This window comes from Lucilia sericata, unplaced genomic scaffold (assembly GCF_015586225.1).
Source record: "Lucilia sericata isolate MDLA Ls3-8-SP2 unplaced genomic scaffold, ASM1558622v1 Contig000880F_arrow, whole genome shotgun sequence".
NCBI classification, from domain to species: Eukaryota; Metazoa; Arthropoda; class Insecta; order Diptera; family Calliphoridae; genus Lucilia; species Lucilia sericata.
The window spans coordinates 76,324-96,107 of record NW_023994870.1 but is presented as its reverse complement, the minus strand read 5'-3'; the positions used below and the strand labels follow the sequence as shown (position 1 = coordinate 96,107).

At 31.2% G+C, this 19,784-nt stretch overlaps 1 protein-coding gene across 3 annotated transcripts in view; it reads left to right on the top strand.

Moving 5' to 3' along the window:
• The first annotated feature begins 13,477 nt into the window (after window positions 1-13,477).
• LOC119608758 (aquaporin AQPAe.a) overlaps window positions 13,478-19,784 on the top strand; it is a 36,519-nt gene continuing 30,212 nt past the window's right edge. For all 3 annotated transcript variants that reach the window (XM_037963317.1, XM_037963316.1, XM_037963314.1), the window contains exon 1: window positions 13,478-13,792. The gene's annotated coding sequence lies outside the window, so the exon portion shown is untranslated. The remainder of the gene's footprint in view (window positions 13,793-19,784) is intronic.

The following is a 19,784-nucleotide window of genomic DNA, read 5'->3' as shown; positions in this document are numbered from 1 at the left end:
ACTACAATGAGTAAGAGCTTGTCTTTGGCTTATTAAGATTACGTCTCAGAAGTACATGGACCGGCAGAAGCATTTACAAAAATTGCGACCTGCGTGACTGTTTAAGAGTTTTTAAAGCTCAATATATATTACACATACAAGCAAAATTTAAAGAGAGTCGAAATCCAGAGATCAAAGTTTTTTAAAGGCCTCAAACTTTGGGTTAAGATATTTCGAAGAAAGGAGAAGCTTTGGACCTTTATTTTTTAGTCGACATTTTGTATTTCCAGATGACGCAAGAAATTTTATAAATAAAAATATGTTTGCGTTGTTATAATATTTCAAATATGACAAAAAATTGGGGTTTCAATCTAAAAGTCGCGATATCTTCGGGCTAGTTCCATCCTTCTTAAAGTAATTTCTGTTTACTAATCAAAATAATCTCGGACCTATAATAATCTCGGTTACCTGTATTGTGAATTATTGTTGTTTTCTCCGAAAACGGTTTAACCAACTTTTGAATAATAAAATCTAGGAAGATCGTGGACACGAGAAAGAATTCTAGATTATATAGATTATAATACTAAAATTTAAATGTGGAATACCTCAGAGTTTTCAGATTAGTGTTCTAATTTTACCGAGGTATCGCTTCCAATCGATAGAGTAAATGATTTTGACTTCAAATGGTCAGAGGAAATAAGCTAGATCAAATATTTGTGTCCTGTCGCAGTTAAATTTTAATACTTTACAATCTGAATTCTTATAGAAAGATTTAAGTGAAATATATTCTTGGAAGTTCCAAATATCCTCGGTATCCAAATCTTTAATAATTCCTTTAGACATTCTTTCGCGAAAATTTTTAAAATCTCCAAAATCGATATAAAAAAAACAGGAAAATGAGCGAAATTCGGAGATAATCCAATATGTTTCAAGACTTTTGAATGAATATGTATTTATATCAAAAGAAAGATATTCGAAAGACCTAACATTTGATATACATTATGGCTATTAAAAGAGGTGTGTTTGAGTTATATCCGAAAATATGTTAAAAATTTAAAAAATATTTTTAATATTAATCTTCTTCAATTATTTTCATTTCGTTGTTCAATTATTATGTTCAACACTGTAAATACTTATAAAAAAATATTTATTAAAGATGCATATCAACAGTTGGTTTATTGAACAAACAATTTATGCAATAGAAAATTATTATAAATATTTCCTGCATTAAAAATTTCCACATCCTTAACCTGATTTAATATATTATTAATGATATTTTAATGTTGAGTGTTGTCATAGTGATGACAGGGAAGGTGGGAATATGTACTTTAAGAAATTTGTTTCCTTAATATATACATATTTAAAAATATATATAAAATAATTTGAGAAATAAATTTATTTTAAAGCATTTTTACCAACCAAAGACCTTAATTTTTATAAATTCTAGAAATGTTTTCAATTATTTCGATTTACTAGTTAAAAAAGGTTAAATCACCGTAAATTGTTTATATAATTTATGTGATTTCTCCAATTATATGTTTTTTAAAGTATGAACATTTTTATAAAGCGGAGAAATATAATAATTTATTTTAAAATCAACGAGCCATTAAATGGAATTAGAACGAAGTTAGAACAAATGTACAACAAAATACTTAAAGTAGTCTTTTATAACATTTTGAAATCAAACACAAAAATCGTTATTAAAAACTAGTTAAACACATTTTGTACGTGGGTTGTTTTGATCGAAATGTTTCAAAAATATTATATTCAAAATTTTAAATTAAATAAAAAATTTAGAATAGAATGAGGTCTTAATCTTAATTTTAAGGCATTTATTTTGTAATGCCTTAGGATTATATTAGAACTAACTTTTCTGATGACATTCTGATTTCTAAAGTAGATTTAGTATTTTCGAAGGATATCGCAGGATATTATCCTTTTTAGCATGCAGTGACATCAAACTCTAAAAATAGTTAGTTAGGTAGGTAGGTAGGTAGGTAGTAGTTAGTTAGTTAGTTAGTTAATTAGTTAGTTAGTAAGTTAGTTAGTTAGTTAGTTAGTTAGTTAGTTAGTTAGTAGTTAGTAGTTAGTTAGTTAGATAGTTAGTTAGTTTGTTAGTTAGTTAGTTAGTTAGTTAGTTAGTTAGTTAGTTAGTTAGTAGTTAGTTAGTTAGTTAGTTAGTTAGTTAGTTAGTTAGTTAGTTAGTTAGTTAGTTAGTTAGTTAGTTAGTAGTTAGTTAGTTAGTTAGTTAGTTAGTTAGTTAGTTAGTAGTTAGTTAGTTAGTTAGTTAGTTAGTTAGTTAGTTAGTTAGTTAGTTAGTTAGTTAGTAGTTAGTTAGTTAGTTAGTTAGTTAGTTAGTTAGTTAGTTAGTTAGTTAGTTAGTTAGTTAGTTAGTTAGTTAGTTAGTTAGTTAGTAGTTAGTTAGTAGTTAGTTAGTTAGTTAGTTAGTTAGTTAGTTAGTTAGTTAGTTAGTTAGTTAGTTAGTTAGTTAGTTAGTTAGTTAGTTAGTTAGTTAGTTAGTTAGTAGTTAGTTAGTTAGTTAGTTAGTTAGTTAGTTAGTTAGTTAGTTAGTTAGTTAGTTAGTTAGTTAGTTAGTTAGTTAGTTAGTTAGTTAGTTAGTTAGTTAGTTAGTTAGTTAGTTAGTTAGTTAGTTAGTTAGTTAGTTAGTTAGTTAGTTAGTTAGTTAGTTAGTTAGTTAGTTAGTTAGTTAGTTAGTTAGTTAGTTAGTTAGTTAGTTAGTTAGTAGTTAGTTAGTTAGTTAGTTAGTTAGTTAGTTAGTAGTTAGTTAGTTAGTTAGTTTAGTTAGTTAGTTAGTTAGTTAGTTAGTTAGTTAGTTAGTTAGTTAGTTAGTTAGTTAGTTAGTTAGTTAGTTAGTTAGTTAGTTAGTTAGTTAGTTAGTTAGTTAGTTAGTTAGTTAGTTAGTTAGTTAGTTAGTTAGTTAGTTAGTTAGTTAGTTAGTTAGTTAGTTAGTTAGTTAGTTAGTTAGTTAGTTAGTTAGTTAGTTAGTTAGTTAGTTAGTTAGTTAGTTAGTTAGTAGTTAGTTAGTTAGTAGTTAGTTAGTTAGTTAGTTAGTAGTTAGTTAGTTAGTTAGTTAGTTAGTTAGTTAGTTAGTTAGTTAGTTAGTTAGTTAGTTAGTTAGTTAGTTAGTTAGTTAGTAGTTAGTTAGTTAGTTAGTTAGTTAGTTAGTTAGTTAGTTAGTTAGTTAGTTAGTTAGTTAGTAGTTAGTTAGTTAGTTAGTTAGTTAGTTAGTTAGTTAGTTAGTTAGTTAGTTAGTTAGTAGTTAGTTAGTTAGTTAGTTAGTAGTTAGTTAGTTAGTTAGTTAGTTAGTTAGTTAGTTAGTTAGTTAGTTAGTTAGTTAGTTAGTTAGTTAGTTAGTTAGTTAGTTAGTTAGTTAGTTAGTTAGTTAGTTAGTTAGTTAGTTAGTTAGTTAGTAGTTAGTTAGTTAGTTAGTTAGTTAGTTAGTAGTTAGTTAGTTAGTTAGTTAGTTAGTTAGTTAGTTAGTTAGTTAGTTAGTTAGTTAGTTAGTTAGTTAGTTAGTTAGTTAGTTAGTTAGTTAGTTAGTTAGTTAGTTAGTTAGTTAGTTAGTTAGTTAGTTAGTTAGTTAGTTAGTTAGTTAGTTAGTTAGTTAGTTAGTTAGTTAGTTAGTTAGTTAGTTAGTTAGTTAGTTAGTTAGTTAGTTAGTTAGTTAGTTAGTTAGTTAGTTAGTTAGTTAGTTAGTTAGTTAGTTAGTTAGTTAGTTAGTTAGTTAGTTAGTTAGTTAGTTAGTAGTTAGTTAGTTAGTTAGTTAGTTAGTTAGTTAGTTAGTTAGTTAGTTAGTTAGTTAGTTAGTTAGTTAGTTAGTTAGTTAGTTAGTTAGTTAGTTAGTTAGTTAGTTAGTTAGTTAGTTAGTTAGTTAGTTAGTTAGTTAGTTAGTTAGTTAGTTAGTTAGTAGTTAGTTAGTTAGTTAGTTAGTTAGTTAGTTAGTTAGTTAGTACAAGGGACGTACATCAAATCTCCTAGTCCTCTATCGGGCCTCTTGGAGTGCCACAGGTGGGACTCGAACCCACCAACTCCGGTCTACCAGCCTTGAAACACTAACCTACCGGAGGCCTAAGGGTTCTACCATTTACAACAACATTTGAAGTGAAACCAATCCACAACAGACCCTTCAGACTCCATTGCATTATATACGGCTTATACACTTGTGACGTCATCGGATCTTGTTTCTTTAAATACGCTAGAGCTCGTTTTACGGTCAATGGAGATCCTTATCTCTCCATGATTTATGATTTTATGGACGAGATATTGATTCAATACTAGGGCACTAGGAGTTATACGGAGGAAAAATTAAAATCAAAATTTTGTAATAATTTGATTCTGTGAAATGGACCCGTTGATTGACTTACACATATCAACCCGTTAATTCAAGTTTTACACAAAGGATTTATATAAAATGTTTATATAATGATATAAAAAGTTGAGAGCTGTTTCAATGTTGGTGAGCCCACCCTAATGTACCTTTGACTCTTTGATAATACTATGTAGATTGTACCATAAATTAAATTGAAATTTAATGATATACGGTTATGATAATTATGAAAAAAGTACTGTTTCAAAATTTTTATATTTTTTATTTCTCTTACAAAATATTAATTTAAACTTTAATATTGCGGCCAACGACTTATTCTAATGGATAATTCGATAAATATAAAAAAATATCATAATTATTCTTAAGAAGTTACGCAGAAAAAAAATTATTATAAATTATTTGTCTGCGTGTGTTTGAACAGATTTATCATACAAGCCACGTAGTTTATGACACAATATGAATATAATACAATACGTAATAATTGTTAAGAAATAAGTAAAAATTTCAATTTTGCTGTTTTATATTGAATATAATATTTTTGTATTAAAAGAAAAGAACATTAAGAAATATTATTAAAGACTTTTTAATTTTCTCCCCCCTTCTTCACACTAATTATTGTATTACATTATATACTTTACAAAGAAACCGAAAACACACAATAAAGAACTATAAAAAATTGAAATAAAATATTTAAAATTTTACGCGCTCGTTGATTTGCTAATTGCCAAAAAATATATATAAATAAAATGTTTTAAGAACAAAATTATAGAAAATAAAACTTAAATAACTAACACCCATTAAGTGAAATTAAATTGTTTTTGATGTTGCGCATATAAATAACGATTAAATGAAATTTAAATATAATGTTCATTAGAAATAATTCAAACATGAAACATGTACAGAAATAATAAAAAAAACTACAAAAAAACAAAAAAATTATTATTCTAAACTTTTGTTCCCACACTTTTTAAACATCCAGAGTCAGTCAGCCACCTAAATCAAACAAATAATAGAATTGTCACATTTTGCCAAAGAAAAAACAACTAAAAACATGGAACATAATAATATTATAAGATTTTTAATATGTGTTCATAATTCAAATGCCAGTATCTGTTTTTAATTTTAAGCCTAAAAGTATGCAAATGTCTTTCTTAATTTAATCATAAATTGGAATATGTGTAATACGTTTTACTTTTACTACTAATGCTTTTAACTTTTTTAATAATTTAATCAATTAAATCTACTTGTTGTTGTTTTTAACTTAGTCATTAGTAATCGTATTAATATTCTATAAACAATAAATATTTGTATAAACAAATTAGTTGCCAATTCATAACGACAATTTTTTGCAAAAACTATTTAGTAGCGCAATGATAATTCAAATGTTTTATTGATTTAAGTATCAAACGACATTCCTCTAATCAAAGTAAATAAATATGTATATTTATAATAGTAGGAAATTGTATTGTTGTAACTAATAGATTCCACGGGTCAACCCTAGACATACCCCTATATTAATAAATTAATCAATGTTTTATTTGAGGATTTTTGTATGGAAAAAGTGCGTAATAAAAAATATAATATTTGTGTGTATGTTAGATTATGTTGGAAGAAGGGTGTATCCTATTAAATACACCTATGACGCCATCGGGTTTGTTGTGTGCTCTTTTACATGGAAAATCTTGGTGGGAAAAAAAATCTATATAATGCACTGAAGAAGTATTACATTCGATGTTCAGAAACTAAGTTTTTAAGACATAACTCCTTATAATATTCCAAACTGTACTTCTAAAAGATGTTTCAATCTGAAGAAAAAAAAGCTTCCCGATTTACACCGTCCTGCTACGTTCGATTGAATCCGTTATGATTTTGATTGTGTCCGCAATCTTATAAATACGTAACATCTTCATATCCATGGATTTGCTCACACTGTTAAGGTCTGGTCAGGGTCACTTCATAGGATCCTTGTTGTTACAGCTATCGTTTCAATATTATATACCTACCGTTACATTATTTCAAGTAGGAATGTGAAATTCCCTAGTCCATGTTTTTAATTCACGTGTCGAACGTTTTGCATTCGGCAGTTGCATTCATAGGATCTGTGGTTACAGCTATCGTTTCAATATTATATACCTACCGTTACATTATTTCAAGTAGGAATGTGAAATTCCCTAGTCCATGTTTTTAATTCACGTGTCGAACGTCTTTTGCATTCGGCAGTTGAACTCCGCCCCCGAGTTCCATTCCCATTGTAGAAAGTCCATTCCACTCTGTCGTGCCGAACTACTTCTTAGTGGTCTAACCTAGTGGTAGGACTATAGACTAGATAGGACTCGAGTATGGACTCGACTATAGACTAGCCTATAGGACTAGAACTATAAGAACTAGACTATAGACTAGACTATAGACTAGACTATAGACCTAGACTATAGACTAGGATCTAGCTAGACTAGCCAGATATAGACTAGACTATAGACTAGACTATAGACTAGACTATAGACTAGACTATAGGACTAGGACTTATAGACTAGACTATAGACTAGACTATAGGACCTAGGACTATAGACTAGACTTATAGACTAGACTATAGACTAGACTATAGACTAGACTATAGACTAGACTATAGACTAGACTATAGACTAGACTATAGACTAGACTATAGACTAGACTATAGACTAGACTATAGACTAGACTATAGACTAGACTATAGACTAGACTATAGACTAGACTATAGACTAGACTATAGACTAGACTATAGACTAGACTATAGACTAGACTATAGACTAGACTATAGACTAGACTATAGACTAGACTATAGACTAGACTATAGACTAGACTATAGACTAGACTATAGAGACTATAGACTAGACTATAGACTAGACTATAGACTAGACTATAGACTAGACTATAGACTAGACTATAGACTAGACTATAGACTAGACTAGACTAGACTATAGACTAGACTATAGACTAGACTATAGACTAGACTATAGACTAGACTATAGACTAAGACTACTAGACTATAGACTAGACTATAGACTAGACTATAGACTAGACTATAGACTAGACTATAGACTAGACTATAGACTAGACTATGACTAGACTATAGACTAGACTATAGACTAGACTATAGACTAGACTATAGACTAGACTATAGACTAGACTATAGACTAGACTATAGACTAGACTATAGACTAGACTATAGACTAGACTATAGACTAGACTATAGACTAGACTATAGACTAGACTATAGACTAGACTATAGACTAGACTATAGACTAGACTATAGACTAGACTATAGACTAGACTATAGACTAGACTATAGACTAGACTATAGACTAGACTATAGACTAGACTATAGACTAGACTATAGACTAGACTATAGACTAGACTATAGACTAGACTATAGACTAGACTATAGACTAGATAGACTAGACTATAGACTAGACTATAGACTAGACTATAGACTAGACTATAGACTAGACTATAGACTAGACTATAGACTAGACTATAGACTAGACTAAGACTAGACTATAGACTAGACTATAGACTAGACTATAGACTAGACTATAGACTAGACTATAGACTAGACTATAGACTAGACTATAGACTAGACTATAGACTAGACTATAGACTAGACTATAGACTAGACTATAGACTAGACTATAGACTAGACTATAGACTAGACTATAGACTAGACTATAGACTAGACTATAGACTAGACTATAGACTAGACTATAGACTAGACTATAGACTAGACTATAGACTAGACTATAGACTAGACTATAGACTAGACTATAGACTAGACTATAGACTAGACTATAGACTAGACTATAGACTAGACTATAGACTAGACTATAGACTAGACTATAGACTAGAATATAGACTATAGACTAGACTATAGACTAGACTATAGACTGGACTATAGACTAGAATATAGACTATAGACTAGACTATAGACTAGAATATAGACTATAGACTAGACTATAGATTAGACTATAGACTAGACTATAGACTAGACTATAGACTAGACTATAGACTAGACTATAGACTAGACTATAGACTAGACTATAGACTAGACTATAGACTAGACTATAGACTAGACTATAGACTAGACTATAGACTAGACTATAGACTAGACTATAGACTAGACTATAGACTAGACTAGACTAGACTATAGACTAGACTAGACTATAGACTAGACCATAGACTAGACTAGACTATAGACTAGACCATAGACTAGACTATAGAACTAAAGTACTGAATTTTCCATGCTTAACTACGATATTCGATCATAGCCTCAAAGTTCCTAGATAATTCTGATTCGGTCATGTGATCGGGCACGTCCTATTTTTGTCTATTGCCTATTGACTCTTGGTTTAAGTAGTGCTCATGGTCCCACTAGCTGCGTACGCCGAACTCCCTGTAGGTGTTTTATATTACAATTTTTGTCTAAAGAATTCCCCCAGATTATCGAAGCATAAATTGGAATTGTTCTAATCTCGTATTCATAAAGCTAGTGTTTCTCTCTCATATAAAATGAAAAACTTGCGCAAGTAAGGTGATCCAGACTAATCCAGGTCCTATAAAGCGTCTAGTACCATTGATAACTTTATGAATACGGGGATTAGACTTAAAAGTTATTTGGAAAAAAGCTGTTAGTTTCTATAAATCGACTTTAGGGGTCAACAAGGTCGTTATAAGAAATTAAATTTCCCAAAATTTTATTTCAAAATTCTATTCAATGTCTGTTTCTAACAGGTTGCTTTTTAAACCTTTGCAAAAAAGAATATATATGTACATACATATGTAGTATGTATGTATGTATGTTTAGCATTTGATAACTGTCATCAATTTTATAATAGTTTTTCTGTCATTTGATACTTCAACTACTCATAAATGGAAAGGGTGCGATTTATCATGTCCGTAGTATCATGTGACGTTGTTAGTTGGTTCCATAAATCTATAAATTAAATTGTGTGAACAACTCCCTCAAATTATATTGGGATAGGTTAATGTACATATAAATCTATAAAAAAATATGGAAAGATAAAATTATATTTTGTTTAAAATAACCATAAGAAATTTATATTTGTTCTTTAAATTTTATACGTTTTTAAAAAAATATCAAATAATTTAGATTATTGCAAAATTTGTGATAAGATATTTGGTTTTGATTTGTTGTAACAATTTATTTTTATTAAATCGAATTGGTAAACAATTTCGAAATTTGCCAAAGAAATCGATAAAAAAAATATGTTTTTATTTAAGAAGACAATAAATGATTTAAATTTGAAAAATTTCCAGAAATAAGTCCAATTTTGTCGATTATGAGATAATGCAGATTTACATATATGCCAATAAAAGTAGTAACAGTATCGAACATGATCGAAGAATGCGCCAAAAGACCAAATCGGAAAATCGGTGGTGTACTAATAACAAGGTCGCTCGAATTATTAAGGGACTCCGAGAGTTTTTGTTAAAATGGGAGCTTTCACATATACCCTTACCTTTCCTCCGTAACATGTTATGGTTATATTGGAAGCCTTGGATATAGAGGTACTCCCAATATCTCGGCTCTACCGGAACTTCAACTGGATGACTTATTTGAATTCACAAACTTGTACCACGGCCAACAGTAAGCCCGCAGGTCTTGTCCTATACTCGAGGTATCTCATATCTGTATCATAGTGTTCATGTTGTGAAATGTTAGACAATCACATGAGTTAAGAATTCACTCTTCCTTCGAGGTGTCGTCCCATCCAAAGGTGGTATATAAGCTGCTTCAGTAACAGTACATTTACATTCGAACCATAATAATTTCCCAAACAATAAGTGAAGTCACTATGCCGACAGCATTCTCGTGGTGGTTGCGATGACAAGTAGCATAAGCTCAAGCAACAATACATGCCCCGACAAAGAGGAGAAGTCCCAAAATGTCTAGGTGCTTAACATGAACACCTGCCTTGACGACCTTACGGTTGTCTTTCTCATCTACTGAGTAGACTTGAGACGGTCTACCACTCGCCCCTGAATCCTTCTATAAGAACTCAGGTGGCAATTTTTGTACGTGGCTGTACCGGTCCATGTGCAAACACTTTTATGAAGAACTCAAGCTATCTAATCTCTTGCCATAGTAGCGCAGTTGCGGAATGACAGACAGCATGGGATCAATCCCAATGCAAACCCCGACAAGGAAAAAGAAATCACTGGTCTAAAGTCAATAGGAGGGGGACAATCCCAACATCTTCCGGTATACCGAAAGGTGACTACCCTTTTGATGTCATGATTGCATTATTTAAAATGCAATCCCCATCAGTGCATTCCTTAACCTTTTAAAGCCCGCGCAACCACACTAGGAGAAGTGCCAATTAGATCAAATAGAGAGGGGCCTTTCTGTCTAGTGACTCCAAATATCGATCCTGAAACAGTCCGCTTTTGAAATTTCTAATCCTTTTGTCGCGCAACCACATCACAAGCCTCTAGGGACGTAATTGGTAGTTCGAAACACAGATCTATATTTAATTAGCCAGACTTTTTTCAGTGGCCACAAGGACCTACTGTGATAAGTTGAGCATGTTTTAGAGTAAACTTCAACACATTCAACTATGAAGACACATCGCCGATAAGTAAAAGATTAATATATTAACAACCCAAGTATCTGATTTGGATTATCAGCTCAAATTATTAATCCAGAGACTTGCCCTGTGGTTAGTAACACTCCTAGAAACTACGACAGAATAGAACTAGTAACATCAACTTATCCTGAAAATCCTAATTCCAATTCAATCCAAAATTCAACTAATCAGCGAGGACAAAGTCCTGCAGGCAATTGGCCACACGTAGTACCAGATTATGCTCTGGTTTGACCCCATGTAAAATCATTCCAAGGACATTTTATCATCACCATTTTATAGTCCCGACAGACTTGAGGTTTTGGTAACACCTCTTTTCATCGGGATTGCAATCACACAAAGATGGGGTCTATCATCAAGGTAACAGGAGGGATAGCGCGATAAACTTTTCTACACAATTGTTATGTAACTTTTTTGCCAAAAACGGTTATAGGACACGTCATCAATGTATATTAGACACATTGGAAGGCTATACACAATCATCGGACGTGCCCGATCGCATACCAGGGATAAAATATGTCGCAAACTTTGAAACGCTGATCCCAGATAGAATATCTTGGTCAAGCGGAATTTTAGAGCAAATACCAGTAGGAATCCGTTGCAACACGGATGGCTCTAAATTGGGAGACAAAGTGGGCCTGGGTTTTTATATTGAAGACCCAGAAACAGAAATATAACACCGTTTACCTAAGCACAACACTAGCTTCCAGGCAGAAATCCGAGCAATAACGGAATGCGTAAATAGGATTAGAATAAATATGGCGCCCACTGGAATTAACATATTTACCGACAGCCAGAAGGCAATTAGGGCGATATCAGATGATAAAGTTAAATCTAAAACCGTAAAAAAACTCTAACCGAATACTCTTCCAGAGGTAAGGTTCACATCATATGGGTACCAGGCCACTCAGGAGTAGTCGAGAATGAAAGAGCGAATGTAATAGCAAAACCATTTGACGCAACGAGGGCAGAATTAAAATTATGAGTGAGAGAATAATGAAACGGAGGGTAGAACCACAAAGATCCTATGGGGTGACCCTAACGAGAGCAGGACTAGAAGACTCCTCAAAATGAACAAGTCTGAGGTTAGTATGATGGTACGTATTCTGAGTGGATACACAGGATAAGGGGCACACCTATACAAAATTGTTCGAGCGGATTCAGACGAATGTAGAGCAAGTAAAGAGGACAGCGAGCACTTTCTTTGCCATTGCCAGGTTTTCGCCGAAATTAGATCCAGATATCTTGGGAGTGATATTATTCCGGATATAATATCAGTCACGAACACTGATTGGAAAATTCTTAGGAATTACGTCCAGGAAACTGAGTTTCTGAACATCGGACGATAATACATTTAGTGAATACTATAAAAGGAGCGCACAACAGGCCCCATAGAGACCTATATGTATTTCTTCGGATTTAATGTAGATACATCCCTAACCTAACCTAACATTTTTTCTGGATCGGTCCATAATTGACCAAAGCTTTCATATAAAGTCCATCGACCAGCCGCCGCTGATTTGAGCCGAGTTAAATCACGACTGTGCAGTTTGAAATCTCCATTTCTATTTACTTCATATGAGAACGTTTAGACGGAAATGAATAGTTAGATCATTTAGATCATAAAGCTTATATACTATAACATACAAAAGTATCTTTAGCAAACGGTTGGAGATTGCCTTCTTTGCTTCTACACCATTCGTGTTCGCTATGACGATTACTCATTCATTTGGGAATCACTGCAAAAACAAAAGTTTTATTTTATGATTAAGCTACCAACCACAACATTAACTCTGGAAGAAATCAAAGTTCACAAAGCATGAAATGAGCAACAACATCCACAAATGGGAAAATCCACAATATTTTAACTGTAAATATAGAAATGATAACAACAATCACAGCAACACAACCACACCACCAACGACGATCAATCAATTTGCTGTGTATTCGGATTGATTTCAATTAATTGTTAAACATTTATAGATTTTTTTTTTGAAATCTTAATGGAAAATTAATTTGTAGTTAAAGCATGTAAATACTTAAGAGTAATAAATGATTAAAACGTTACCGGTATTTCATTACAAAACAACAACATTGTTTTACACGATCATAAACAAAATCATAATGGAAATATAAATTCTATGAAGTGCATAACTTCGTCATTGTCATCACGTTTTAGTCGTTTAGTTTAGTTCAATATTTTTTTTTTAATATTGCGAACTTGTAAACGTTCGTGTTTACCCTGTTACCCCTCCGTTTTCTCTTGACATTAGTGGTGTAAAAGTATGATATGTTTGGGTATAACTAACTGTATTAACCTAAGCAACAACATCAATTGTTGCTGTTGCTATTGTCATAATGCTTGTTGCTGCTTCAACTAACGCTGCTGCGTTTTATCCACTCTGCTGTCGTTGTTGTTCTTGTTTGTTTCATTCATATCTTTACTCGTATTCGTATACAATTCAAAATTCTGCTAATTAAATTCGTGCTGTACTGTTGTCTTTAGGTTTGCGAATTTTCGTCGCAAGTAGTTTAATTTCAAAAGCCAAAGCGCGCGCATCACTCGAAAGTTTATTTTGTAATAAATTTGAACAAAAATAACGTTCTCGTTTGTTTGAAAAAAATATTAAAAATTATACAAAATATAAACAAAATAATCCCCAAACGGATATTTAATATAAATTTTTATTTTAGATTACAAAAAGTGTTATAAATAAGTAATAAAAAAAGTAATTAATAGGGATTTTCTATAAACTTTATAATATTGTTTATATTCAAATATAACAAGTGTTTACTGATCCTGTTATCAATTGATAAACGAATTTTAAAGGTAAGTTTTGTTTGTTCTTTAATAAAATTCATAATATTTCAATAGAATTGCAATTAAAGTTAAATAACTAAATATTTACAAAGTTTTATAAGTTCTTTAGTGGGAAATATCCTTTTTTAAGAACTCCTTATTGCATTCAAAATATTTTTATAAAAATATTCAAAAATCAAAATTTTATTATTTAAAAGGTTTTTAGCCCCCAAAAGTTTTGCGTCATAGTTTTTTATTAAAATATATTTTAAACGCTTAATAAATAGGTTTTTTAAAATTACGTGACTTTTATCGAAAAAACTTTTTTAGGATAATAAATTTTGTGAAAATCTTATTGTGTATAGATTTGAGTTAAATATTTATTTTATATTAAATTTAAATTCAGAAAAGTGCGTCACAAAAATGCAACATATAAATTGTTTAATAAAAAATATCTGAAGAAAATTAAAATTATGTAGTTAGAGAACTATGCCGATTCACAAATAACCTACTTTTCATAAATGTTGATAGTTTAAACAAATAATGGGCCGATCCCATATCATTTTTAAATAATTTTCAGAAGAGGGCTCAACATGTGTAATTTAAAATGATTTCATATATTGAAACACATTCGAATCGAATTTTATCATTATTAATTTAAAAGTTTTTAACGATTAAGTGATTTACGTAAATGGACTTTATGGCACAGGATGATTTCTATTTATATAAAGCCAATTTCGAGTAATTTACGATTAAGCGATTAAGGTCCGATCCGGAAATAATTTCGCTGAATAATTTATATTTGTACACAACATATTCCTGTTATGTATTCTTCCGATATGATTATTTCCTAATGAATCATGTTCATTTAATTGATTTTCTGCGGACTTTGGTCAATTATGGACCGATTTCGAAAATTTTTATCCCAATATTAAGAAAGTAATGAGTAGTTTACGATTAAGTGCTATTCTGGAAATTCCACAGGATGATTTGTATATATACAAAGCAAATTTCTATCCTGATATCACTATTCCCTCATAAGTTATTTACGATTAAAAGATTCCCGGAAATGGTCTTTTTATGCAAACTATGGCCAGTTATGGAAGAAATATCATAGAGTAAGTGACTGATACATATAGAAACTTATTCTTCTAGAATTTTATCCCTATATCATAATGAAGAGGTTTTCCATTGTTAGTTAGTTAGTTAGTTACTTAGTTAGTTAGTTAGTTAGTTAGTTAGTTAGTTAGTTAGTTGTTAGTTAGTTAGTTAGTTAGTTAGTTAGTTAGTTAGTTAGTTAGTTAGTTAGTTAGTTAGTTAGTTAGTTAGTTAGTTAGTTAGTTAGTTAGTTAGTTAGTTAGTGTTAGTTAGTTAGTTAGTTAGTTAGTTAGTTAGTTAGTTAGTTATTAGTTGTTAGTTCGTTAGTTAGTTAGTTAGTTAGTAGTTAGTTAGTTTAGTTAGTTAGTTAGTTCGTTAGTTATTTAGTTAGTTAGTTAGTTAGTTAGTTTTAGTTTAGTTTAGTTTAGTTAGTTAGTTAGTTTCTTGTTTTTTTAGTTATTTAGTTCGTTAGTTTTTAGTTTACGTTAGTTAGTTTGTTAGTTCGTTAGTTTTTTCGTTAGTTTAGTTCGTTCGTCGTCGTTCGTTCGTTCGTTCGTTCGTTCGTTCGTTCGTTCGTTCGTTCGTTCGTTCTTCGTTCGTTCGTTCGTTTTCGTTCGTTCGTTCGTTCGTTCGTTCGTTCGTTCTTCGTTCGTTCTTCGTTCGTTTCGTTCGTTCGTTCTTCGTTCGTTCGTTCGTTCGTTAGTTCGTTCGTTCTTTCGTTCGTTCGTTCGTTCGTTCGTTCGTTTCGTTCGTTCGTTTCGTTCGTTCGTTCGTTCGTTCGTTCGTTCGTTCGTTCGTTCTTCGTTCGTTCGTTCGTTCGTTCGTTCGTTCGTTCGTTTCGTTTCGTTCGTTCGTTCGTTCGTTCGTTCGTTCGTTCGTTCGTTCGTTCGTTTCGTTCGTTCGTTCGTTCGTTCTTTCGTTCGTTCGTTCGTTCGTTCGTTCGTTCGTTCGTTCGTTCGTTCGTTCGTTCGTTTTCGTTCGTTCGTTCGTTCGTTCGTTTCGTTCGTTCGTTTTCGTTCGTTCGTTCGTTCGTTCGTCGTTTTCGTTCGTTTGTTCGTTCGTTCGTTCGTTCGTTCGTTCGTTCGTTCGTTCGTTCGTTCGTTCGTTCGTTCGTTCGTTCGTTCGTTCTTCGTTCGTTCTCGTTCGTTCGTTCGTTCGTTCGTTCGTTCGTTTCGTTCGTTCGTTCGTTTCGTTCGTTCGTTCGTTCGTTCGTTCGTTCGTTCGTTAGTTCGTTCGTTCGTTCGTTCGTTCGTTCTTTCGTTCGTTGTTCGTTCGTTCGTTCGTTCGTTTCGTTCGTTCGTTCGTTCGTTCGTTCGTTCGTTCGTTCGTTCGTTCGTTCGTTCGTTCGTTCGTTCGTTCGTTCGTTCGTTCGTTCGTTCGTTCGTTCGTTCGTTCGTTCTTTCGTATCGTTCGTTCGTTCGTTCTTTCGTTCGTTCTGGTCGTTAGTTAGTGAGGCCCAAATTGTATTGATAATGATTTTAGGAAGGGGATCTTATTTTAAGCTATAGTCAATTATAGGCCGATCTAGGTTTTAATTAATATTCGATTTATATGTGAAAAATGTAGGGGTAATACCGATAGTCTAGAGAGGGTTATTAAAAACAAAAACAATTTTCAGGAAATATGTAAATTTGTATTAGGGGCTATAGGAAATTTGGGACCGATTTAAATGATGTACAATCTAGTTAATCCGTAAATGAAAAAAATACTTATCACAAAGCTCACATCTCCGTTATTTATGGACCAATTTTGCTAATTTTCTAAAGCATGTCTGATAAAATATCTGAGGCTTTCCGAAAATTTATTTAAAATCTAAAGTTTGTAATTTTAAAGAAATCTATTGTTTGATTCGGACTTTAAAACAAAGTGAATTTTTACTTCTATGCGAAGTTATTTCACGAAAAGATACCGATATGTCAAAATTCATCATAATTTTTCGGATAAAAATATTTCATGAGTTGTTTAAAAAGCTCTTAAGGCAATATAGGTTATGATATCTCAAAGAAATAAAAAAATATGGCATTCCGCTCATCAATTCAAAAATCAATTTTGACGTTTTAAGTTTTATTTTATCGCAAAGCCATTAGCAACCAATAATCACCCCTATTCTACATTTCGATTACGTTGCCGCATTCAGTTAAGCAAAAAACGGAATCTTAAGAAAAAAAAAGCAATTACAGTTCGTTTCAATGCTCTCTGAGTGTGTGCATAATCCATAATGATCGTAACTACGTTCTTATAAGTTGTTATTTAAGTGACGAATTTCGAATGCAGAACAGGGGTGAATATAACTTGTTTGCAAGTAAATTTAAAGAATTTGGCGACAATTTAATAAATGAGTATTTTTTGTCAATTTAAAACCAAATTGTTTATATTGTTGTTTTAATTAAAATGTTTCTTTACAAAACAAAAAACTACATTTTGTGGTGGATGCTCAGTGCGCAATGGACGAAATTAATATGTCTGCTGTCATTAACGTCAAATTTTCAAATTTTTAAATCGATAACTGTCTTGTATATTAATGCAAAAATATAATTTAATCTTAGCGCTAAAAATTTTCCAGTATTTATTTTTAGCAAAATTTAATTATTTTTTAAATATTATAATTTTTATCAACTAATTTGTCGTTGCAATTAAATATGATTCTTCATATTCTTCATATTTTTCATTTAATTTCTTTAAAATATTCCAAAGAAATTAAATAATTTATCTTTTACTTTATTCTTTTATTATTTAAATGCGTAGATATGTATGTATGTGCTTCTTTAATAAGTCATTAAACGATTCTCGTGTTAATTTTCTAGTATAAATATAAAATAAATATTATTTATTTAATCATGAAATTGTTCTATTATTCTGTGGTTATAATGCGACTTTTAAAAATTTATTTTTAAATTATTTATTTATGAAAAATTTTCTATAAATATCATATGAAAATTTACGATATATTGCAAAAATGTTGTTTGTAGCATGTGTGGAAAATTTAGAAAAAGTTTGATTACAGTTTTATTAATGCTTTTAAATTTCTTTATTTTAGAGTGTATGCTTTTTTACTGTTAAAAGTAAATTTTTGATAGACATGAAGTTTATAGCCTAGTCTAGACTAGGCTATAGTCTATTCTACAGTCTCGTCTATAATCTAGTCTAGTCTATAGTCTAGTCTAAAGTCTAGTCTATAGTCTAGTCTATAGTCTAGTCTATAGTCTAGTCTATAGTCTAGTCTATAGTCTAGTCAATAGTCTAGTCAATAGTCTAGTCTATAGTCTAGTCTATAGTCTAGTCTATAGTCTAGTCTATAGTCTAGTCTATAGTCTAGTCTATAGTCTAGTCTATAGTCTAGTCTAGTATAGTCTATAGTCTAGTCTATAGTCTAGTCTATAGTCTAGTCTAAAGTCTAGTCTATAGTCTAGTCTATAGTCTAGTCTATAGTCTAGTCTATAGTCTAGTCTAGTCTAGTCTATAGTCTAGTCTATAGTCTAGTCTATAGTCTAGTCTATAGTCTAGTCTATAGTCTAGTCTATAGTCTAGTCTATAGTCTAGTCTATAGTCTAGTCTATAGTCTAGTCTATAGTCCTAGTCTAATAGTCTAGTCTATAGTCTAGTCTATAGCTCTAGTCTATAGTCTAGTCTATAGTCTAGTCTATGTCTAGTCTATAGTCTAGTCTAGTAGTCTAGTCTAGTCATAGTCTAGTCTATAGTCTAGTCTATAGTCTAGTCTAGAGTCTAGTCTAGTAGTCTATAGTCTAGTCTATAGTCTAGTCTATAGTCTAGTCTATAGTCTAGTCTATAGTCTAGTCTATAGTCTAGTCTATAGTCAGGTCTATAGTCTAGTCTATATCAGTCTATAGTCTAGTCTATAGTCTAGTCTATAGTCTAGTCTATAGTCTAGTCTATAGTCTAGTCTATAGTCTAGTCTATAGTCTAGTCTATAGTCTAGTCTATAGTCTAGTCTATAGTCTAGTCTATAGTCTAGTCTATAGTCTAGTCTATAGTCTAGTCTATAGTCTAGTCTATAGTCTAGTCTATAGTCTAGTCTATAGTCTAGTCTATAGTCTAGTCTATAGTCTAGTCTATAGTCTAGTCTATAGTCTAGTCTATAGTCTAGTCTATAGTCTAGTCTATAGTCTAGTCTATAGTCTAGTCTATAGTCTAGTCTATAGTCTAGTCTATAGTCTAGTCTATAGTCTAGTCTATAGTCTAGTCTATAGTCTAGTCTATAGTTAGTCTAGTCTATAGTCTAGTCTATAGTCTAGTCTATAGTCTAGTCTATAGTCTAGTCTATAGTCTAGTCTATAGTCTAGTCTATAGTCTAGTCTATAGTCTAGTCTATAGTCTAGTCTATAGTCTAGTCTATAGTCTAGTCTATAGTCTAGTCTATAGTCTAGTCTATAGTCTAGTCTATAGTCTAGTCTATAGTCTAGTCTATAGTCTAGTCTATAGTCTAGTCTATAGTTTAGTCTATAGTCTAGTCTATAGTCTAGTCTATAGTCTAGTCAATAGTCTAGTCTATAGTCTAGTCTATAGTCTAGTCTGTAGTCTAGTTTATAGTATAGTCTATAGTCTGTTCTATAGTCTGGTCTATAGTCTTGTCTTTATTCTAGTATTTAATCTAGTCTTTATTCTAGTAGTTTGTCTATTCTTTAGTCCAGTCTGTAGTGTAGTTTATAGTGACAACACTGTTTAAAATACTTTAAAAAATAACAAATAATAAGACCAACCCTAGTAAAATTACTCTACAAAGAAAACTTTAATGACCTTGGTTGGTTAACTGTTAAATTGTTTTAAAAAAAAAGAACTCTTGAAACTTTTATAACCAAAAAATGTGATCTATTGTTTATTTCGGGTTCTTATCAGAATATATTGCTTTGTCTTATGGTAGAAGTTTTTACGACTAGCTGTTAGAAAATCTAATAAATGTATTAAC